Here is a 24,968-nt window from a genome sequence, read left to right as displayed (position 1 = left end):
CACTGTTTTAAGAGTGACACGTCATCTTTACAGATGTTTGTTCCCATATTTAGCTCAGTAGAAAGCCAAGGGGGGAATGTTCTATATATGGAACTTCAACAGTACACAATGCAGAAGGGCTGCTCCAGGATGAAGAGGACCAGCTCACAGAAGGATGATGCCACCATATGCAGAAGAGCTGCTCCAGGATGAAGAGGACCATCTCACAGTAGGCTGATTCTATGATATGGAGAAGGGCTGCTCCAGGATGAAGAGGACCAGCTCACAGAAGGGTGATGCCATGATGCAGAAGGGCTGCTCCAGGATGAAGAGGACCAGCTCACAGAAGGGTGATGCCACCATATGCAGAAGGGCTGTTCCAGGATGAAGAGGACCAGCTCACAGAAGGATGATGCCACCATATGCAGAAGAGCTGCTCCAGGATGAAGAGGACCATCTCACAGTAGGCTGATTCCATGATATGGAGAAGGGCTGCTCCAGGATGAAGAGGACCAGCTCACAGAAGGGTGATGCCATGATGCAGAAGGGCTGCTCCAGGATGAAGAGGACCAGCTCACAGAAGGGTGATGCCACCATATGCAGAAGGGCTGTTCCAGGATGAAGAGGACCAGCTCACAGAAGGATTATGCCACCATATGCAGAAGGGCTGCTCCATGATGAAGAGGACCAACGCACAGAAGGACGATGGCATCATATGCAGAAGGGCTGCTCCATGATGAAGAGGACCAACGCACAGAAGGACGATGGCATCATATGCAGAAGGGCAGTTCTGTAATGAAGAGGACCGGCTCACAGAAGGATGATGCCATGATATGCAGAAGAGCTGCTCCAGGATGAAGAGGACCGTCTCACAGAAGGACGATGCCATGATATGCAGAAGAGCTGCTCCAGGATGAAGAGGACCAGCTCACAGAAGGACGATGCCATGATATGCAGAAGAGCTGCTCCAGGATGAAGAGGACCAGCTCACAGAAGGACGATGCCATGATATGCAGAAGAGCTGCTCCAGGATGAAGAGGACCAGCTCACAGAAGGGTGATGCCACCATATGCAGAAGGGCTGCCCCATAATGAAGAGGACCAACACACAGAAGGACAATGCCACCATATGCAGAAGGGCTGCCCCATGATGGAGCAGAAAGGAAGTGCATCATGAATCGCCATCTCCATGCTGGGACTGTGCAGGAAGCTCTCTGCATAACTGATTCCAGGACCGCACTTTGCACATGCCCAAAACAATAAACCAATGCCCTCCATTTTACTATGTTTGCATCTGATAGTCTTTCTCCCAAACACTTGCAGCGTGGCAAATAGCCTTTGCAATACGCAGCCTTTCGGTTAAGCATGCCAACTGTGTTCTGCTCTATGTATCAAGCACCAATGTGCCACAGGTGCGGACAACCCCTGTGATACAATCCTAACCTTCAACCATGATACAGTTAAACCAAAGTTAGAAGCATGGCTCACACTACCCCAGTAATCTCACGCCCAGTACTAGTGGGGCCTGGGAGGCCTGCTCCCCCAAAGGGAGATCACTGACCTCCAAGGCTCCTCACACTTCAGGACATACTAATTGCATTTACCTGTGACAGCCAAAGCAGCTAAATCTGCAAGAATATATAGCAAACAGATATCATTTCTGTTTCATTTTGTGTCTATTGAATTGTTTTCCAATGTTACTCTGCATATTGTCTGTGGCCAATCGAATACACACTCATGTAAAGATTACATGAATATCCCATCTAGTTAAATTGACAGAGCTGGGAACCAGTGTGACGTCAAGAGGAAGCACAGAAGATCATTTATATATGACGCTCGCACGTAAATAAAGTGCCATTGCTGGTGACAGGTGCGACATCACCAGGGAGCACTGTCAGATGCTAGAACACACCCTCCCCTCCATAGTCCCAGCATCAGCAGGGCATAGTGACAGGTGTGACATCACCAGGGAGCATTGTCGGATGCTATCACACACCCTCCCCTCCATAGTCCCAGCATCAGCAGGGCACAGTGACCGGTCTGACATTACTGGGGGGCTCTGTTGGATACTATCACACAGTCTCCCCTCCATAGTCCCAGCATCAGCAGGGCACATTGACAGGTGTGACGTCACCGGGGATCATTGATGGATGCTATCACACACACTCCCCTCCATAGTCCCAGCATCAGCAGGGCACAGTGACAGGTGTGACGTAACCGGGGAGCATTGTTGGATGCTATCACACACACTCCCTTCCACAGTCTCAGCATCAGCAGGGCACATTGGAGCACCAGGGACAAGGATGAGTGCCTGTGGCCTCTTCACAAATTAGGAAAGACATACACAGGACTTTCAAGGGGATCTGCTTTCTCAGATTGCAGATGTGCATCCCTGGACACAAGGGGGATATCTTTAATACATTTCTTGCTTTCAACTTGGTTAATGCTCATAACATTGTACAAAAAAAGGTGTTACTATTAAACAATGACACTCAATTTATGGAAGGCAAAAATTATTCTCAACAAATCGGACTATATAAGTATGGCTCAAGATCATCTAGCAACACCAGGCTGCTACCAAAAGCTTACCAATAATCCGATGATCCAGACTGTCCAAGAACTACAGGCACTGATTCAAGAATGGTACCAACGAGGTATGCTGACTGATGAAGAAAAATATTTCCTGATTAACACCAGTCCACTAATGCCTACCTTGTATCTACTACCTAAGATACACAAACCCTTTGATAATCTACCATCTGTAAGACCTATTATGAGCGGCCAAGGAGGGGTCACTGAGAACCTAGCAACTTACATTGACTCCTCCATTAAGGATCTCGTACCAAAGATTCCAGCATACTTGAAAGACACAACTCATATCTTACAAATTCTCAACAATATCCCTTGGAAATCACACTATTTTCTGGTTACCCTAGATGTTACTGCACTGTATACATCAATCGAACATACACTGGCCCTAAAAACAATAGACCATTCATTCAGATCTCACTCGGCATTATACAATGCATGTTCAGATGCTTAAGAATTTTGTGGCCTTTACCCTTAACCACAACCAGTTCATTTTTGATGATGAATACTATACCCAAACCAAGGGTATCGCCATGGGTGCTAAGTATGCCCCTGCCTTAGCCAACCTTTTCATGGCATACTTTGAGGACCTGCATATTTTTCATAACAACCCGTACATTGAGCTCATCCCTGTATGGAGGAGATACATTGACGATGTCTTTGCAATATGGGCAGGCACACTTATTCAATTTAATGATTTCATGAAATAGCTCAATCAGAACCAATTCGGGATTCAGTTTTCTGGACAAATTGACATTAAAGAAATCATGTTTTTAGATCTTAAAATCTATGTAACTAATGAAACCCTACAAACCAGTACATTTCGTAAAGAAACTGCAGTGAACTCCATTCTGCATGCTAGGAGCAGTCGCAGAAGAAATGTGATTAATAACATACCACATGGGGAGTTCCTAAGAGCAAGGAGGAACTCTAGTGAAGATGTGCATTTTGAAGCAGAATGTAAGTCTATAGGGACCAGATTCCAAGAGAGAGGTTACACTACTGCGACTATTCACAATGCATTAAGGCATGCTAAAACAATAATGCGATCCTCTCTCCTGGCACAGACTATGGGAGAACTAACCAAAAGTACCACTGGATTTCCACAATATGTTAATTTCATCACTAAATTCTCTAGTGATTCCAACTTCATTTACTATATCTTGAATAAACATTGGAATCTTTTACATTTAGATACAGATCTGGTGACCTATATCACAGTGAAACCACGAATAATATACTCAAGAGCACAGACTCTCAGAAATGTACTCTGTCCCTCTTTTCTGAAATCTGGTTCCAACAGACAGGAAAACTGGCTCACTCAGAATATTAGACCCAGTGGGATTCACAAGTGTGGGACTTGTAACTTTTGTCAGTTTGCCTTGTCTCCTACCAAAGTGTCCTTATGTCATGGGAATCTGAGAGTCAACATCATTGATTTCATTAACTGGTGTCCCAAATATATTATATATGGAATAATATGTGTATGCAAGAAAGTGTATATTGGCAGTACCATCAGGGAGCTAAGAATTAGGATTAGAGAACACCTTGCTAATTTGAATAGCCAAGATACCAAATTGCCATTTGCAACACACTGGCAAAAAGAACACCAAATGGGCCACAGAAGAGACATCAGATTTGTGGGCTTGCAACACATCAAGTCACACGTAAGAGGTGGCGACAGACAACTGAAACTACGACAAGCAGAAGCACGCATGATTTGTAGTTTAAGATGTATCCAGCTCGGCCTTAACCAAGAACATGAACTCAATGTTTTCTTTTGATCAAAATGGCTCATTGTATAAGCTTAATTGAATTTAATGTTAAGACTGTATTGTTCACCACATCACAATAGATAAGGCAGTCCTTTTAGGGGCTTCTCTTGGTTCTATTCTTGAGCTTTGTCCTGTGCTCTAATCATACCCAGCAATGTGCCTAGGGACCTAGTGTAACTCACATCACGTATATTACTACAGATAAGGCTACATGACCATCCCTCCAGGACATACTTTCCCATCCTTCCAGTTATCATTTGCATGCCAATACTTTATCTATACACTTGAGGATCTATTTTAAATGCCACCAGTTTAGACCCATCAATATATAAATTAAGTTTACTTTAACAGTGGTAACTACCAATCAAGATCTGGACGAGAGCCAACCCATTAGTACTTACATAATTTATAGTTACGATCTTGCGACATCAGATTATTTTCCAGATTCAGACAGTACTAGTAATATAAACGAGATGCTTGGATGTACTATTACTTGGTTTTACCATTGAGTGGAGATTGCGTGACTGTGCCAATAATGTTCACATTGGCATATTAGCCTTTGCACACGACAGTGACATGTATAATTTGAACAACGCTTAGGTAGAAGACCCGCACAAGAGCCTTTCCATTAACGTTCATACTTATTTTTATATTTGTTATTTAAAACTCACTTGTGCGTCTTAAGTGAGCCCATTTTTTCAGTCATTACTCCGCAAACAAACGGAGCTCCTTTTATGCGAACATGCAATGTGTAACACATCACGCAGGTCGCTAGGCAACTGGGGCCCTAATTGGTGTAACTTGTTCAACCTACATCACTATGATGCATTTTTTTTCGTAATGCACGGACATTTCAGCAATCATGTGGAAATGCCTTTATTTGGCACATTTAACTTTTGCAGTTCAGTTTTACTTTTATTTGGGGCATTTAAATCTTTGCAGGCACTTAGCAAACGTACCTATCACGAAGCATTTTCAGAAGTTAGAACAACGACCTAGGTTGCCAGGCAACCAGTGCCTCTATAGGTCACATGACCATTGGCTTTATCTTCGCTGCTGAGCTGCCATAGGACAGCTCAGACAGCACCCACATTCCTCCAAGGGTGCGACCGACAAGCCTGCAGGAAACGCCAGGCACCCACGCATTCAAGCGGCTAATGGGTAAGCTGACCTAACCTTGCCGTAAATCAGAGCTCTGACACCGCAGGTTGTTTGAATACTGGCTCTGACGGAAACCTTGCCTTTTCTGTCTCTTTCTTTTTCACTCCATTAGACACCTAGATAAAGCCCTAACCTCGCGTGATTAACAGACAAGCATATGACTTGCTGTTAAGCTCCAGCAAAACTTTACACCTGGTGAATACGGAATGGATAATTCAGTGCCTAATATATTTGTCTAAAAATAGGTCCGGTTTGCATTTACAGAAATATATGCAAGTATGAAACTCTTCTAGCAAACTTCCAACTTGTCATACCAAACACACGGCAGACCATACCACGTGCCACATATATCAGGTACCCCGACCATATGGACTGCTTTCTCTCTGTGATGTGGTCCTCTTTTAATCCATTATTTTTGAATGTATTATGGCATTATTATTTTTTCACTATAATATGGCCTAGAATGAGGATTTGCCTGCCTGAATTAATGTTTTTTTCTTGCTTCTTCTTCCCCTTCTTCTTTTTTGTCTTTCTCTTCCCCTACCCGGTTTTTTGTTCTGTTTTCATGCCTTTGCGTTAATGTATGGTACGTTGTTGATGCAACAATTGATGACTGTGGATATGTTCTAATGTTGTGTTATAATGTTGGATTCTATATTTTCGTGTGACAGTAACATATCTTAGTACGCCCTGAGGACGGCCCAGAGAGGGCTGAAACACATGTTGGCGTGGCACATTTTCTGTTAATTAAATGTTTGTAACTTTAAAAATGATTTTGATGTCAGCCATCTTACTTTACAAGTGAAACTTGAGGGCTCATATACCTATTGTTCATAACCTACTCACATAATCTTTGTTGGGTAGCGCAGATAGTGAGGCACTCCTTACTCTTAGTCTATGCTTTCTTGGAAGGGGTACCAAGAAATTACCCTTCCACGCCCCACTACTGTAGCAAACCCTGCAGTTTAATACGCATCCAAATCGTACCAATTGTAAGAGATTGTGCGCAGCTGCCCGTCTTGTGGTTAATTTCTCGGACATTCCTTGTATCTAGACCTAATGGTCAGATCCGGGTCCTGTAAATGTTGGTGGAACTGAGTCGTGGTCATGCAACTTTATTATGTCCTTGTAAGACGGTTAACTTTCAGAATTGGGATCTATCGCCAGGCTCTACACTCTTAAATACTGATTTGATCTTCACGGCAATATTTTTCATCATCATCAGTTGCAATTAGTTAGTTAGTTAGCATTAGTTGCAAGGCATTTTTTTCTATCCTTTTAGAGATTCAGATTGAGTAGATGATTAATTTAACAAACTGTTTTGTAAATGCACTCTTTTTACAGCAAATGTGGCGTTGGTAGTATGGCATGGTAAATGCACTTTATTTTCAGCAGCTGTGGCGTTGGTTGTATGGCATGGTAAATGCACTCCCTTTACAGCAGCTGTGGCATTGGTAGTATGGTATTGTAAATGCACTTTATTTACAACAGCCGAAGCATTGGTATTATGACATGGTAGATGCACTCTATTTACAGCAGCTGTGGTGGTGGTAGTGGGGTATGGTAAATGCACTCTATTTACAACAGCTGTGGCAGTGGTAGTATGGTATAGTAGATGGACTCTATTTACAGCAGCTGTGGTGTTGGCAGAATAGTATGGTAAATGTACTCTATTGACAGCAGCCGTGGTGTTGGTAGTATGGTATGGTAGATGTACTATATTTAAAGCAGCCGTGGCGTTGGTAGTGTGGTATGGTAGATGCACTCTATTTACATCAGCCATGGCGTTGGTAGTATGGTAGATGTACTCTATTTACAGCAGCTGTGGTGGTGGTAGTGGGGTATGGTAGATGTACTCTATTTACAGCAGCCAGGGTGTTGGTAGACTGGTATGGTAGCTGTACTCTATTTACAGCAGCTGTGGCGTTAGTTGTATGGTAGATGTACACTATCTGCAGCAGCATTGGCAGTGGTAGTTTGGTATGATAGCTGTACTCTATTTACAGGACCCGTGGTGTTGGTAGTATGATATGGTAGATTTACTATATTTACAGCAGCCATGGGGTTGGTAGTATGGCATGGTAAATTCACTCTATTTACAGCAGCTGTGGTGTTGGTAGTATGGTATGGTAGATGTACTCCATTTACAGCAGCTGTGGTGTTGGTAGTATGGTATGGTAGATGTACTCTATTTACAGCAGCTGTGGTGGTGGTAGTGTGGTAAGGTAGATTAACTCTATCTACAGCAGCTGTGGTGGTTGTTCTATGGGATGATAGATGCACTCTATTTACAGCAGTTCTGGCAGTGGTATTCTGGTATAGTAGATGTACTCTATTTACAGCAGCCGTGGTGGTAGTAGTTTGGCATGGTAGATGTACTCTATTTACATCAGCCGAGGCGTTGGTAGTATGGTATGGTAGAATTTATCCACAGGCTGGTGGCTTACAGGTACCTGTGTTTGACCTCATGTTCACAGGTTTGAATCCTGGCACGCCCACTCATCCCTTCATCCTTCTGAGGTCGATAAAATGAGTACCATTAAGTTGGGTAACAATAAACCTCTGTTATCTGTCAATAGTACCAAGATACCCCTCTGGGTGTAAAGGTGCGCTCCACAAATACACCTGTTATGTTATTTAGAGGCTGTTATGTGTACTCTTTTTTTAGGACAACTTATCACATCATATATTTCTACTTTTGTGCATATTTCATAATTCAGATAGTAATAATATGGAAAGTTGAATCAGCACGCATTTAAGAAATAAGCCCCAAGCCGCAGAGCCATTACTGAGTTAGGTAATGCCCTGGGGCCCATAGTTACAGTTAACAAAGGCCCCGGGCTATTACATGACACCGTAATGCTCCAGCGGCAAGGGGCTTATTACTTCTAACCCTGGACCGCAAGACCGGGGTACTAATAGCATTTGTTTTCTGTTCCGAAACGCTGTAGCGTTTCGGAACAAAAAAATACAAATACATTTTTTTTTAAATGGCTACCGGGGATGGGTAAACAGAGTCTGTTTTCCCTTTCCATGGCGGCCATCGGCAGACAACGCGCTGGGGACAGAAGTGTTCCGAGCACATTCGCTCTCGAAAATGGAGAAAAAGAAAGTAAGAGGGGTTGGGAGGGCGGAGAGGGGATTGTTTGGAAGGGGGTGTGGAGAGGAGAAAACACTTACCTGAATCCCTGGCGGGAGAGGATGGCAGCCTCCAGCCGTGTGGTGGGTCGGAGCAAGGTTTACCCCATTCGGAGCCTCCTCATTGGCTGAGGGGCTGTCACGCCTCCGTGCCGGGGATATAAAGGCGAGAGATTCTGCGTCGGGTAATGCCCTGGCGAGGGCCAATCAGATTGTCTGTTACATTCTGATTGACCCTCGCCGGGTACTAATAGTGTTTAGCATCATTATTGGCTTAATCTCTGAATAATTAAGTAGAGTTTTGGCTGCTTCCAATGATGCAGCGTTTATTTTGTAAATATGTTTTTTTTTTCTTTTCTTACAAGTTAATGATACACATATTTTACGTTGTAGATCATTTCAATTCATTTATACCGGCATGACCTGTTTTGTAGTCATTTCCAGGATTATTCATGCCTAACTTCATTATCAAGTGTGAAGTGGAACCGGTGATCCCGTGTTTGTCCAGAACTATTAAGGACAACATCTCCTCTCTCGCCCGGCTCTAGCCGATCTCTGTAACCACTCCTTCGCCACTGGCTCTTTCCCTTCATCCCTCAAGCACTCCCTTGTGCACCTTCCCCTAAAAAAGCCATCTGCTGACCCTTCCTGCCCGGCTAACTATTGCCCCATCTCTACCACCCCCTTTTTGGGCAAACACTTGGGAAAGTTTGTCTCCCCCCCCAATGATCCATCCCACTGAACTCGCTGGTTGCCTCCATGACCACCAATCTGGATTCCGGGCATCCAGAGGCAAGAATACTGCTCTCCCGAACACCCATGAAGATTTGCTCGCTAATCTTGACTCCAGCTCGCCTGCTGCTCTCATTCTCCTTGAACTATCCTCTGCTTTTGACACGGTCAACCACTCTATCCTCACAGCACGGCTCTATGAAATCCTCGGCATCACGGACCGGGCACTAGATTGGCTGACCTCCGTCTTAACTAACCACCCTTCCCAGGTGCAACTGTCCCTTTCACCTCTACTGCTTCACTTTCTACCTGTGGCATTCCCCATCGTCTCGCCATGGCTCAATATCTACTTCACCCCTCTTGCCCAGTCCGATCTGATGACAGACAGCTTTCCTTCAAACCTCCCTCTACTACCTCCTCCTCCTCCTCCTCCTCTCTCATTCCCGACTGTCTGACAGCTATTCAGGCATGGTGGGCTGCCAATGATCTCTGCCTTAATGCCAGTAAGACTGAGATCCTTTGGATTGGGAAACCTGTGCCCTGTTTCCCTCCTGCCTTCTGGCTGCCCTCCTTGGGCCCTCTACCCTCACCGTCCAGCAAGGCTAATAATCAAAGAGTAATCTTCAACTCTTCTCTCTCCTTTACCCCTCACATCTTGGACCTTGCCAAGAAGGTCAATTTTCAGCTTCATCTCCTCATTCGGCATTTCCTTACCTTTCCCCAGAAGCTCAATGTCTCCAGAGCTTTGGTCCTCTCCAGGCTGGACTACAGTAACAGCCTCTTTCTCAATCTGCCTCTTTCCTCCCTCCACCCTGTGCAACTAAACCAGAATAGGGCTGCAAGACTTATCCTTGGCCTCGAGCCCAGGGATCGCATCACTAAAATCTCTCCACTGGCTCCCAGTGGATGCAAGGATCAAATTAAAGAGCCTCAAGGCTTTCTGGGGTCTCGGACCCTATTATCTCCAACTCTCTCTTCCCAAATTCCTCCCTGCTCAGAGCCCTCCACTCATCTAGCTCAAACTCTCTGCTGATCAAACGCTTCTCCAGCCAGACAGTGGGGGGCAGGTCTCTCTCTTCGGCTATTGCCTCTCTTTGAAACAGCCTCCCTGCCCCTCGCAAATTTGAGCCGGACCTCCTTAAATTCCAGAACCTTCTCAAAACTCTCCTTTTCTCTAACTCCTTCCCTCCTCAGCTAATCCCCCAACTGCCGCTGAGGTTACAGGCTCTCTGCCCAGTCTACACCAACTCCTGACCCCCCCCACCAACACTTCCCTCTGAAATAGATGGAATCTTTAAAGCTACCTGGACCCAGTGGATCATTCGCTGGCTTAACTTGCTCCCTCTCTCTGCAGTCTCTTCCCTCTCTGTGTCTGTCTCTATGTGTGTCGGTGTGTGTGTCTCTCTTTCTCTCTCTGAGTGATAGTCGTGTTGTCAGGTGCACATTGGCTAGAGTCACCACAGATTCAATTATCACTAGCCAGTGACTATTGGCGAGTGCAAAGGTTCCACCTTGTTTGGAGATATTCATTGAAGATATTCGTTGTCAACATGTGTGCCAGACGGAAATGTTGCCATCACAATGAGGGTGCATTGCTTGCAGGGCGAAGTGAAGGCGATTCAGATGGGCTCTGTGGCAGGTGCTGGGTTCTGAAAGATCTTCTAATAGAGCAGAGACTCAGGCTGCAGGCTCTACAACTGTGCTTGTTATTTTCTATTTATTGTAAGTATTATTTTTTGTGCATACTGTAGCAAATTTTGCGTTGTGCAGCACTGGCAACAAATCAGCGGCCAGCACAAGAAATTAAGCATTATCTTGGTGCTCACAGAAAAAAGAGATCATGGGTTCTAATCTTAGCATAGCCTTTTCCAGGAAGGAAGGACACTGTTCATTTCTAAGACCCACTTCCGGTATATATGCAGTCATAATAAGAATGATACACATCTCTTATTGAACAAAGAATATTATAAAAACTACTCTAACCATATACATGTGTTTATTTTCTAATAGAAGGTTATCACTCCAAGTTTCACATTCCTGTGCACTCCCATTGTACTCTTTTGAAATACCCCTATGAGAAAGGCGGTGGGACAAATAGCAGCAATGAAGGTCCCTGGCTGGTTTGCATTAAAATGAAACAGCAGTTGGGAACATAAGAATGACCGCAGATCTTTACATTTGACAAATATCTCTGTGATCATTGGCTTGCGTGCTCATTAGGCATGCTGGGATTTGTGCTCATTTCATTTTTCATATCACTCATCCAAGCATTCAGGTGTTTCTAGCCATGAGTCATATAAACTCATTTAGACAGCCTCAGAGTTTGGAATCGACATGACGTGGCTGTGACATATGCCAATCCTGTATGTGAATGATTCACAGCTTCCTGGGGGACTACGAGATCATTGGCGCACATGACGGCGGCAGCTACATTGGGGAGTAAGTAAATGTACATTTCTGACTGACCTGACCCTTACCGCTCACGGGCAAAGGTGAAAAAGAACAGCTTGTACACTTTTAGTCTTGATGTTTCTTGAGACTGATGAATAAGGCAGGTGATTCAGAAAGTCACTATCTACTAAAACTGAGCGGAACAATGATCCCAGACACATTTTTTTTAAAAAAAGTTTTAAAATCTGCCATCCTGCTCCTCATGCTTTTTCTACCATATGAGGAGAGAGTTGCTGCTTTTGGGAGACACAGAAAAGTTTGTAGTTAAAAGGCCAGGTCTTAGGCTACGGATGTCTACTGGGACAGTTAAACTTGCTTTGTACACACCTAGGTGAGTACAAGTTGCAATAGTGTTCCTGCCTGCAGTGGAAAGCATGTCCTATGCTCTGCTCAGCACAACACACCCCTCTCCTGAGTGTTGCCTCACAGAATGCCCAAGGATGTGGGCGCCAGGAAGTTCATTTAATGTCATGATTAAAGTTTGCCTCAGAGGTGGGAGAGGTGGAATTTTGTTGCTGGAGACTCCTGGGAGTTGCGGGAGACTTTGCAGATTTGCTATAGTGGCATCATCCCTTTCTCCCACTCCCCAGCCTCTCCCCCCCATTCCACGGGAGTGTAAATAAGTGTAAATGATGTATATGGTCAAAACGTGTGTTCTCTGCCTCCGCCACCTCCATCAGCTTCTGATGATTGTATTGATTTACAATCATTCACTATGATTGTAAATCACCCTGCTAAGGTATTGTGCCACTCCCATCAGCTGCTCACTATTCACAATGATTGTACATCACCCTGCTAAGGTATTGCGCCACCCCCATCAGTTGCTCACTATTCACTATGATTGTAAATCACCCTGCTAAGGTATTGCGCCACCCCCATCAGCTGCTCACTATTCACTATGATTGTAAATCACCCTGCTAAGTTATTGCGCCACCCCCATCAGCTGCTCACTATTCACTATGATTGTAAATCCCCCTGATAAGGTATTGCGCCACCCCCATCAGCTGCTCACTATTCACTATGATTGTAATTCACCCTGCTAAGGTATTGCAAAACTCGTCATTCTCATTCATTATGCGCAGTGTTTCTGCTATAAACATTCAGATGTATCTTCCAAAAAAACAATTATATGCTCTGCATGCCTGGCAGAAGGCCCCCCTGAAACAAAATACACCTTTGCCCAGTACTGTTTGTTTAGATGACAGCAAGCTGCATGCTGGGAATGCTAACACTTAAAGGACCATTTATAAAGGGAGAAGTGAAACTACAACTCCCAGAAGCCAACGCACTGTTGGCTAAAAGGCAAGAGACTGAAGGTGAGCCCAGTCACATGGGTCCAGTTGGCAGCAATGACTCCCGACCACATGAAAACAACAGGGAAGGCAACTCACCTGATCTGGCTCTTGCCCAGCCACTTCCCTCCAGTGATCTGGATGGATTCCTCTCCCGTGATCCTGGATGGATTCTAGTGATCTTGGGTGGATACCTCTACAGTGATCCTGGATGGATTCTTCTACAGTGAACTCTTGCAGAATTCAGGACAACACCCACCTAGGAAGAGAGGAAGAGTCGGGAAAACAGTGGGCCCCGACCAGGATCCCAGCGAAGCACTGAAGCTGCTCAGAACAGGAGACACTAATCTCCCGCGCATGCGTAGAGTCTTATTTTGTGTTAGAGCTCTGTGTTAAGCTCTCTGCGGCCATATGCACTCTTGGCTGATAGACCATTATGCAGCTCCATAAAAGTGAACACAATGAAAAGGGCGCCCCCATGTCTCACAGGGCGCCCCAACATGTGGTCCATTTGATGCAGTGAACTGCCAATGAGAGATACATAGAGATTCATATAATTATGTCTATCCCACACTATCTGTGACTTATTCTGTGACAGGTTTTTTAACATCACTTTAACTGAGTTGTTTTCACTAAATATATTCATTTTTGTCAGGTCTTTGTCATTTCTGTGTACTCATGAAAGTCAAAACTAAGACCCACATTTGTGCCAGCTGGAGCTTCGAGCATGGTCAAGGGTCCGGATTGCAGACTGGGTTCAAATCCACGCTCCACCGCTTAAAATGTGTGATTCTAAGAAAATAGTTTCCTCTCACTGTGCCTTATCTGCCAACATCTGAAGGGATCATTCGCAGTTTACACTGTAGATAAAAAGCTTGAGTCACTCTCAGATCAAGGAGCTACAGTGTCGCTGCACGATGTACCCCAATTCCAGCCATTCCTATAGTGCACATGACATAGATATTTGTTGCTTTGTTCACTCATCACAACTTAATGCCACTCCATGGTGATGCACTCAACTATGAAGGACTGATGCCTTTCCAAGCTCAGACTTCATTTTCTGGCCCTCATGCCAGTGTTATGTCCCTCTCCTGGGACACCAGAGCGGGACACGTAGCTACCAGGATGGACCGGATGACAGAGTAATGCTGTGATCATGCAGCAGGGCGGCCTGCAGGGGGGCACCCTGCAGGGTCCAGGTCCCCAGACCATGCGCCAAAACTGGGGTCACCTATTGTGGGACAGGGAGCAGCACCATGCCGGCCTAGGGTGGCCAACTGTCCCGTATTGTGCGGGATCGTCCCGTATCTGAGGACTCGGTCCCGCAGTTTCCATGGTGGCTGTGCGGGATGCAGGTTGTCCTGACTTGCTTTGTTCCCGGGAGTGTGACTGTTGGGAGACAGCAAGTCAGGACAACCTGCGTCCAGCACAGCCACTCTGCAAACTGAAGTTGCCGTCTACCCACCATGGTGCTGCACCTGCTCCTGCCTGCAGTTTTCTTTCTCTGGGCGGCTCCGCGGCCCCGGCTCCTTTTTTGAGCCTGCAGGTCAAGCTGCTGCCGCTGCTGTTCCAGGCTTGCTGCTCACGCTCTGACACCTGTCTTCATTCCAATGCTAAAGCTTTTTCCCTGGGGTCGTAATGGTCATGTTTGCAGTTAAAAAACGTGACCATCACCTCCCAAGGACAAACCATTTGCATTGCAATTAAGTCCGGGGTTAAGGGCCATTAACACATTGTTTAAATTACAAATGGGGCGGGGCAAACGTGACTGGCGCTGTGACATCATCACCGCCTTGTGGGCAAGTGTCCCGCAAAAGGATCTAAAAAAGTTGGCCACCCTATGTCAGCCCGTGGTCACACGGGCTCCTTCATGGGCTGGGGCCACCCAGGCCATTACAGTAACCCGGCCAGCGTTACCCATCAGGGGTATCGGCATACGTACGTAGAGTTGCCCAGCAGGACTGAAGGAAAGCGTTGCCCATCAAGGTCACCATCCTGGTGTAGGGCGCTGCATGGTAGGTCTTCTGCCTGGTACGCAGCGCTGTGCGCTGCAAGGACAACACATCAGACAGAAGTCGCTGTTTTGTTTTTACCTGTTCCCCTCCCTTGCCTTGTCGCGCTCTGAAACACTTGTGTATGAGCACGATAGAAATAAAATATCAATATCAAGACAGTTGATTCCAAGACTGACGAGCGGTAATACGCTCATTACTTTTATTAGTTTGGTCACATGGTCACCGACAGCACAAGCCCTGGGAGATACCATGCTCCCAGGATGGGTGACACACCACAGCCGGGTGTCTTCTAATCTTATAGAAAGGGCCCCACTAATCTTTTAACTGGCTTCCTTTAAGCTAGAGCGCTGCATCAACATGAAGGTATGGCACTGTGCTGTTAGTGTGATAACAAAACATAATGTATATTTTTAGGCAGGAGGGAGACAGGAGAGGGGTTAAAGTAAGTGAAAACCTCAACCCATCAGGGAGGGGGAAGAATAGTGTCCATGTGGGGAACACCCGCAGCACTTGCATAAAAGAGAGAAGGGGGGGCTGCACACAGAGCATAATGCTAACAACTTAAAAGCGTGCAGTGGTTTTAACTCCACCCTCCCTTACCAGAACGTTTACGGGGCGGCCAAAGAAATATCACAGACAGCAGTGTGCAGGGTGTTGTAACGTCTAACCGACGTGTGATGCAATGTGCCGCGGACAGGACGTTTGAGAGTTAATAATCAGGCTGTGCTCAAGCACAGGCAAGGCAAGAGTTATCACTACCTACTAGTGTGCGTGGTTCTTCAGTACAGCCTCTCTATACTGCTAAAGGTAAATGCAGCCTGCCACATGGCGCCTCTTACCATTTGGCGACGAGGTCCTGCCCTCATTACCACGGATCTGCTGTGTTTCTAACATAGACGGCACCCCCGGATATCCCCCATGTCGTATCACACTGATACTGGGATCTGCCTTCCACACTGCGGGCTGCACAACAAAGTGTTCAAGACTTGGTACACTTCCTCGTTCACGGCTAGGAAGCGCTTGGACAGATCGTGCTCTGAAGGCCCAAGAGAGAGAGTTGCTGGGTGTTGGCTGCATCCGGGGCACTGTGCCGCCTGTTTGATGCATGATTCAATGCTGCTGTGACTTGCACGCTACAAGCTTCAGGGGTCTTCCAGGGGACTCGTCATAGTGCTTCTGCGGCCGCCGATCGCCTCCACATATGTTGAAGCTGCTTCGCTCCTGCATCACTATCAAATAAGGACAGTGAGGAAAGGGGAACTAGGCAGATCTGGTGATAGAGGTGAACCAGACTGTGAGAGGTGGTGTATTCTAGCCTGGAAAAGTAACGTGAACCCTGCACCAAGGGTTTGCATCTTCGTAAGTATGCAGTGCTCATGCGACACATACCTACCACATAGGGCGACAATGTCCATGTCCGGGAGGGATGAGGCATGTGCAGAGGAAGAATGCAACATATCTTCGTCCATGAGAATAGAGCCACTTTCCCAAGACTGCCTGCTGATCCATGTGGTCAGACAATGGTACGTCCACCATTTCATAGCAGCCTGGTGCCAGCATGTGATTTATCGCACTCCCTGCCACGTTAGACTCCTGAGGGACCCTATAGGCAAGAGGTTGGAGATGTTGCTGCTGCAGGAGTGACAGAAAACACCACAGAAAGAAACATGTTACTCTTTTACAGCTGGGGCGAGTTGCACAAATAATTCAAGACTATTCCAAAAGGAATGGGCCTTATGTGGACTTTGGAGCTGCCCTGATGAGCTACTTCTCCCCTATGGTGAACATAGATTATGAGGAAGTGTAGATAAGAGTGAATATAGTGGTGATTCCATGTGTTTACCATTGATAGGCCCGAGGCGAAGATATCACTGCCTGGATCTAGAGTAGGATTTATTTCAGTTCACCTTCTCTTGCATCTCCTATAATACACGTGGAGGTGAGTTGAGGTGGGGGCAATTATGTATAGAGTTGCTTTACACAATGGTAGTGTTCATAAAAAGAAATATGGATGACAAGATGAAGTTATAGGTTTTCTAGTAGTGTTTATATGTTTTTGTGTAGCTGGAATGGCTCATATCAGTCTATACAAGGCAAAGACATAACATGATCTTTGTTCAATGTCCTGAAGAAGGTCGAGAATTTGAGGGCTGTACTTGTAGTGCCTGAAAAAAGACCGAAACATATGTCAACGATTACAAACTGCTCAAAATAAGAATGAAAAGTGAACAACACTTGTATTCATGATAGGGTTGAAAAATCCATAGCGAATATTGTAACTGATCAAAATGTGTGATATTACTGGAAAATTTTAAAAAGTTTTTGCCAATGTAGATAATTTTGGGAATAAATGATTGACTGAGAAAAGTGTGTGTGTGCGTTGTACATTGAATGTGAGTGGATGAAAAATGTCAATGGTCATTAGGAATTGGTTAATGAATTATGAGAATTGTTTTTAAACATATAGAGATTTTTGTACTGTGTTGAATAAAAATTACTTTAAGAATAAATTAAAAGAGATTTTCTTGTCATCCTGTATACTCTGGTTCAAACCCACATACAGGGCCTCATTATGAGTTTGGAGGCAGCCATGGAGCTTTTAGCTCCATGGCTGCCTCCAAACCGGGCTCCATTACCGGGTTCCTGCATGGGGACTTACCGGGTCATTCCGACATAGGAGGAACCGGTAAGTCCTCCTTGCAGGAACCATTCCCCATTCCCATTTTAGCCCCCATAGGGCTCAAAGGGAATGGGGAGGGAGGTAACAACGGGAACATTACAAGTGTCCCATTGTTACCTCCCTCTTCCCCTCGCGGGACCCGGAAAAGACATCTGGTTTTACCAGACGTCTGATCCGGGTCCCGCAAATGGAAACTCGTAATAGGCGCTCCTGTATCAAAGGGGGCTGGTCCCCTACCGGCCCCCTTCATTACGGGAGCGCCAGGGTCGTAATGAGGCCCATAGTCTGCTTGATATTTACCTGAGGAACCAGAGAGTGAATAACAGGTAATCCCCTTGTATTTGTGTACTGGTTAGTACATCCCGTGGCTGCAGGGGCATTGTTTAGCTAAATTAAAAAGCTGTAAGAAGAAATGGAGAAGTTAAATATCTTCTCATTTACCGATGAGCACTTAAAAAAATTATTGGAAGCTCTGATTGTCCCATTTGGGGACATCCCAGTAACAGAAAAGAATAATGAAGGAATTGAGATTGATAAAATCTTACAGAAAATGAAGAAACTAACAAGAACAGACCTTCATGGTCAATTTATGTTCCAATATTTAAGAGCTGGGATTATCCCAAAGGTGTTATCTGATGTAGAATCAAAGACTTACATTTTCACTAACCTAGGCAGACAGAGATTTGCACCGGAGGCAACAGGCAGAGATTGAGGAATCCCCCGTGGGAGTCCTGCTCTCTCTCACTCTCCGAATTGAATTTCAGAGAGGAGGGAGGCAGAATCCCCAGGGAAACCCTCCTGGGGAATAAAACCCTGAATCGCAGTGCCTCTTCGGAACGGAGGGTAGCAGCTTGGACGGTCCCTCTAGGAAGAGCTGGAGTGCGCAGAGGATTGGAATCCTTTCCGGGGAACAAGATAGAACAGGTAAATGCCAGGTAGGAAGAAGTGAGAGAAAAAGAGAGTACTACGGATTTTGAAGGGAAACGTACGTGGTATTCAGAATGTGATTCTCAATGAGATGAGGACGTTCTTGGGAGTCTCCGGGTGGCTGGAGGTCTTAGAACTGTGGTGCTGAATGAACGGATAAGTAAGGGAATGAATGTTAGCAATGGGAGAATTGAATGAGCTAAAGAGGACACTAAGTTTAAGGGAACTTACAGACACGGGCGAAACTCCTAACTGGAACCTATGGTGGAGATGAAATATGGCCTGAGAATAAGCTTGTGGGTATGGGAGGCGGAAAGAAAAGAGTGAAGTTTAGATATTAGAGGAGAATGCAAGTTAGCAATATCAAAAGGAGGAATCTTAGCAGCGAACTTACGGAGTGTCGGTATGAACAGTAGCAACGCGTATGCTAGTAACACTTCCTTCCTTATCAGGAGTCACGTGAGTAGACGCAGGAACGTAAGATGTGCGTGGAACAACTAGACCGCGGTCTTCCTCACAAGGAACCGTCGCTTTGGGAGCCTGCATTATAACATTATGTGCCATTCTTCCTAATCTCCTTCTTTGCCACCATGACCAATGCTGATAATGTGTAACAGTATGCCCCTTTCTCAGGGGAGGAGAACCCGGCTTTCCGGGGTGGAAGCGATAGAATTTTCTCACCAATTTGGGGGCATGGACCCCTTAAGCAATTTCCCACGTTCTTTCTGAAGGTGAGTATCCTTTCCAATCAATCAAAAACTGAAGGTGACCTCCTGTGTATCTTGAATCACAGATATTGGCCACTTCGTATTCCAGACCTGTCTCAGTTATCACTGGCGGGGGGTGTGACAGAAGAGTTCTAGCAAAGCGGTCTGGAATGGATAACTTAATCTGTGAGACATGAAAAACCGGGTGAATTCGAGACCAGGAAGGAGGTAGCTCTAATCGCACCGCTGATGCTCCTACTAGGGAGAGGATCTTAAAAGGTCCAAAAAATCGAGGAGACAATTTGGAAGGAACCAGATGTTTGGGGAGAAAACGAGAAGATAACCAAACCAAGTCTCCCTTCTGAAGTGAAGGTATCTTTCTGCGATGACGATCAGCATATCGCTTAGCCCGATCCTGGGCTGCTTTCAAGGATTGGCAAGTCAGACGGTGACCTTTCTGAATGTCGCAAATCATGCGGTCGACTCCCGGGCATTGTGAAGAAGGAGGCGAGATGGAGGGTAAAAAGGATGGGTGATAACCATAGGAGCAGTAGAACAGGGTTGAGTTCAATGCAGAATGATATGCATTGTTGTACGAAAATTCTGCTAGTGGAAGTAACTCCATCCAATTATCCTGAGCTGCGGATACAAAACACCGAAGATACCCTTCCAACGTTTGGTTTAAACGCTCAGTTTGACCATTGGTCTGCGGGTGATATCTGGAACTGAGAGACCTCTTTATTCCCAATTCTCCACACAGATATTTCCAGAAATTAGAAGTGTATTGGGACCCATGACCTGAAACAATAGTATCTGGAAGTCCATGCTTGGAGAAGATTTCTGTCAAGAACACCTTTGTCATCTGTTCTGCACTAGGAATTTTGGTGAGAGGTGTAAAGTGGGCCAATTTAGTAAGGTAGTCGATGGTTATCATAATAGTGGTGTGTTGAGACGAAAGAGGGAGATCAACAATAAAATCCGTAGAAATAAATTTCCATGGTTTATCCGGGATAGGCATACGGGATAGTAAGCCGTAAGATGGAACACAAGGAGTCTTGGACTGTTGACACACCACACAGGCGGAAACATAATCACAGACGTCAGATCTTACTGTAGGCCACCAGAAATGTCTAGAGATGAGTTCCAAGGTGTTTCGATAGCCACGATGTCCAGCCGCTCTGGAGTCATGGCACATCTTTAGTACCTCCTTTTGTAAAGAAACTGAGGGAATCAGGACTTGAGCTTTATTGAAGTAACAGCCTTGAGTCAATTTAAGCAGATGTTGGCTTGCTATTTCTTCACATGTCTGTCAGTTCTGTGACGTTGCCAGTTTCAGCTCCTGAAGAAAGTTGGTTGTCATTGCTACGAATCTAGCTTTAGCGAATAAAGGTTCTGGAGTGAATCGATGAGGAGAGAAATCTTTACGTGAAAGGGCATCTGCACAGAGGTTTCTGTTTCCCGGGAGGTATGTAAACTCAATTCTGAATGGCAAGAAAAAATGGGCCCATCTCGCTTGTCTGCTGTTGGTAGTATGTGCTTGCTGTAGTACTTTGAGATTCTGGTGATCCGTGCGTACTTCGACCGGGTATCTTGTTCCCAATAGCAAATGCCTCCACTCTTCAAAAGCTCTTTTAATAGCCAATAACTCCTTTTCAATTACAGAATAATTCTCTTCTGACTGATTAAACGTCTTGGATAGATGTGCTACTGGTTTCTCATCTCCCTGTTGGTTCCATTGGAGTAAAACCGCTCCCAATGCATGATGTGAAGCATCTGTCTCCACAATAAAAGGTCGATCTTGATCCGGGGTAGACAGTACCTCAGCGGAAGCAAAAAGGCGTTTTAGCTTTTCAAAGGCTTTCTGTGCCTCTTCATCCCAATCGAAGATAACCCTTTTCTTTAGGAGCCTCGTGATGGGTCGAACAGTTTCAGAGAAACAGGGGATAAATTTGCGATAGAAGTTTGTGAAACCCAGAAATCTCTGGATTTCTTTGATGGACGAAGGAGAAGGCCAATCCAAAACTGATGATACTTTTCTAGGATCCATTGAAATCCCTTGTGGAGACAGGACAAACCCTAAATATGTTACTTGACTTTGATGGAATTCGCATTTTTCTAGCTTGCAGTATAGCTGGTTCTCTTGAAGGCGAGGTAACACGAGATTGACATGATGGATGTGTTCTTCTTTGTCCTTAGAAAAGATCAAAATATCATCGAGATATATGATGACAAAGTGAAGAAGGATATCTGCGAATAGATGGTCCATAAATCTTTGAAAGATTGCCGGTGCATTGACCAGTCTAAAAGGCATAACATGATACTGGTAGTGTCCGAAAGGGGTTCAAAAAGCTGTTTTCCACTCATCCCCGGGGGTAATTCCCATAAAATGATAGGCTCCTCTGAGGTCCAGCTTAGTATAGAATCAGGCTCCTCGAACAGCCTCCAAGATATCAGGAATCAACGGCATGGGATACTTGTCTGGAATAGTAATCCTGTTTAAGCCGCTATAATCTATGCAGGGTCGTAATTCTTCCAAATCTTTTTCCGGGTTAAAGAACAATGAAGCTCCAGCAGGAGAAGTGGATTCTGAAATTAGACCATTTTGGATATTTTGCTTAAGGTACTCCTTCAGAGCTGCCTTTTCTTTCTGGGAAAGCACATACATGCGCCCGAAAGGAATTGGCTGATCGGGCATTAGATCGATGTGGCAGTCGTCTCTACGATGTACTGGAAGATTGGGAAATTTGGGAGTAGAGAAAACTGAATGATAGAGCTGATGGCATTCAGGAATCCTACTGATGTGGCTAATAGACGGAACTTTCTAGGAACTTTCCTTCTCCGACGGGATATGTACTCCTACTGAAGAACCGGACAAACAATGAGAGGTGCAGTATTCGGAACCCAAAAAGAGAGTACTGGCTGACCAATTGATGAAAGGATTATGTAATCTCAACCACGGTAGTCCCAAGATTACGGGGAAATGGGCCATTCTAATAAGGTCGAATTCTATGCTTTCCTGGTGAGTCCTAACCTGAACATTTAAAGGTATAGTGTGTTCTCGAATGGCACCCGAACTCAAAGGAGTCCCGTCAACCCCTTGAATAGGAGTTACCAGTGGTTTGGCTACTCTAGGGATCCCTTTACTGGATGCCCATTCGTCATCCAAGAAGTTCCCCGCTGCCTCACAATCGATGAGTGCAGGTACATTCTTCAGGATAGAATTTGGGAGGGTTATTGTCAAAAAAATCACAACCATGGGTTGGTCAACCACCCGAGGGTCTGAGGAAGATTTGTTGTTAGTAAGGGAACCCTGTCTAAACACTCCTACCATTGTTCCCCCTAGGGTAGGGGTTTGGCGTTTCCCGAAACCTGGGATTGCTTTCTACGAGGTGGTACTAAAGGACAGTCTCTTAGAATGTGTACAGATGATCCACAATACATACACAGTCCTAAATTATTTCTCTTCTCCCTTTCTGTGCTAGATAAAGGACCTTTCATAGTCCCAATCTGCATGCGCTCTTCCGTAGAAATAGGTTTAGTATTCCCAGGGAGAAACTCCAAATGAGCTCGAGGACTCTTACTCTTCTTCCTTTCATGATGGCGTTCTTGCACCCGGTAATCTATCTGCATGGTAATCGAGATCATTTCTGCCAAATTTGTTGGTCTAGGAATCTTTGAGACCTCATCCTTGAGCTCTTCAGACAGTCCTCTCCTAAATAAAGTGATCAGACCATCATCTGGCCATCCCGTCTTAGAGGACAATTGTTTAAAGAGCGTGATATAAGAGATAAGATTCTTAGATCCCTGTCTCAACTCTAGTAGTCTTTCTTGTAAAGATACCGAAATCTCTTTTCGGCCAAACATGGTTTTCAGACTGTTTATGAAAGCAGGATAGGAATCAAGAATAACATTTCCTGACGTAACCAAAGGGTTAGCCCATGCTAATGCTGGACCCGATAAATGGGAGATCACAAATCCCACCTTATCTTTCTCTGTGGGAAAGAATCTGGGCTTAAACGTAAACTGAATAGTGCAGCTTTCCAGAAACTCTTTCAGTTTAAGCGGATTCCCGTCAAACTTTTCCGTGTGAAAAGTTGACGGTGGAGTTTTAGAAAAGGCACGACCTATCTGCTGTTCTAATTGTGCATTGTCTTGTCTTAGGGTCTGCATCTCTAGCGACATGGACTGCATTGCAGCCATGAGTTGTTGCATCTGTTGTTCCATAGCTAATCGCCGTCTGCCCCGGTATAACGATACCTATGGCGTCGCTATCTGTTATCTGATGTAGAATCAAAGACTTACATTTTCACTAACCTGGGCAAACAGAGACTTGCACCGGAGGCAACAGGCAGAGATTAAGGAATCCCCCGTGGGAGTCCTGCTCTCTCTCACTCCCCGGATTGAATATCAGAGAGGAGGGAGGCAGAATCCCCAGGGAAACCCTCCTGGGGAACAAAACCCTGAATCGCGGTGGCTCTTCGGAACGGAGGGTAGCAGCTTGGACGGTCCCTCTAGGCGAGCTGGAGTGCGCAGAGGATTGGAAACCTTTCCGGGGAACAAGATAGAACAGGTAAATGCCAGGTAGGAAGGAGTGAGAGAAAAAGAGAGTACTACGGATTTGGAAGGGAAACGTACGTGGTATTCACAATGTGATTCTCAATGGGATGAGGACGTTCTTGGGAGTCTCCGGATGGCTGGAAGTCTTAGAACTGTGGTGCTGAATGAACGGATAAGTAAGGGAATGAATGTTAGCAATGGGAGGATTGAATGAGCTAAAGAGGACACTAAGTTTAAGGGAACTTACAGACACGGGCGAAACTCCTAACTGGAACCTATGGTGGAGATGAAATACGGCCTGAGAATAAGCTTGTGGGTATGGTAGGCGGAAAGAAAAGAGTGAAGTTTAGATATTAGAGGAGAATGCAAGTTAGCAATATCAAAAGGAGGAATCTTAGCAGCGAACTTACGGAGCGTCGGTATGAACAGTAGCAACGCGTATGCTAGTAACACTTCCTTCCTTATCAGGAGTCACGTGAGTAGACGCAGGAACGTAAGATGTGCGTGGAACAACTAGACCGCGGTCTTCCTCACAAGGAACCGGCGCTTTGGGAGCCTGCATTATAACGTTATGTGCCATTCTTCCTAATCTCCTTCTTTGCCACCATGACCAACGCTGATAATGTGTAACAGTATGCCCCTTTCTCAGGGGAGGAGAACCCGGCTTTCCGGGGTGGAAGCGATAGAATTTTCTCACCAATTTGGGGGCATGGACCCCTTAAGCAATTTCCCACGTTCTTTCTGAAGGTGAGTATCCTTTCCAATCAATCAAAAACTGAAGGTGACCTCCTGTGTATCTTGAATCACAGATATTGGCCACTTCGTATTCCAGACCTGTCTCAGTTATCACTGGCGGGGGGTGTGACAGAAGAGTTCTAGCAAAGCGGTCTGGAATGGATAACTTAATCTGTGAGACATGAAAAACTGGGTGAATTCGAGACCAGGAAGGAGGTAGCTCTAATCGCA

General features: G+C 45.4%; 2 protein-coding genes across 2 annotated transcripts in view; both read right to left on the bottom strand.

The window, feature by feature from the left end:
- LOC138489341 (zinc finger protein 271-like) overlaps positions 1-13,320 on the bottom strand; it is a 73,865-nt gene extending 60,545 nt beyond the window's left edge. The window contains exon 1 of the mRNA XM_069617056.1: positions 13,216-13,320. The gene's annotated coding sequence lies outside the window, so the exon portion shown is untranslated. The remainder of the gene's footprint in view (positions 1-13,215) is intronic.
- LOC138489340 (zinc finger protein 271-like) overlaps positions 1-13,332 on the bottom strand; it is a 65,072-nt gene extending 51,740 nt beyond the window's left edge. Inside the window, exon 1 of the mRNA XM_069617055.1 lies at positions 13,216-13,332. The gene's annotated coding sequence lies outside the window, so the exon portion shown is untranslated. The remainder of the gene's footprint in view (positions 1-13,215) is intronic.
- Positions 13,333-24,968: the final 11,636 nt, after the last annotated feature.

This window comes from Ambystoma mexicanum, chromosome 9 (genome assembly GCF_040938575.1).
Source record: "Ambystoma mexicanum isolate Mex_15411 chromosome 9, UKY_AmexF1_1, whole genome shotgun sequence".
NCBI classification, from domain to species: domain Eukaryota; kingdom Metazoa; phylum Chordata; class Amphibia; order Caudata; family Ambystomatidae; genus Ambystoma; species Ambystoma mexicanum.
Note: the sequence above shows the minus strand (reverse complement) of the source record. Positions and strands in the feature narration are given on the sequence as shown.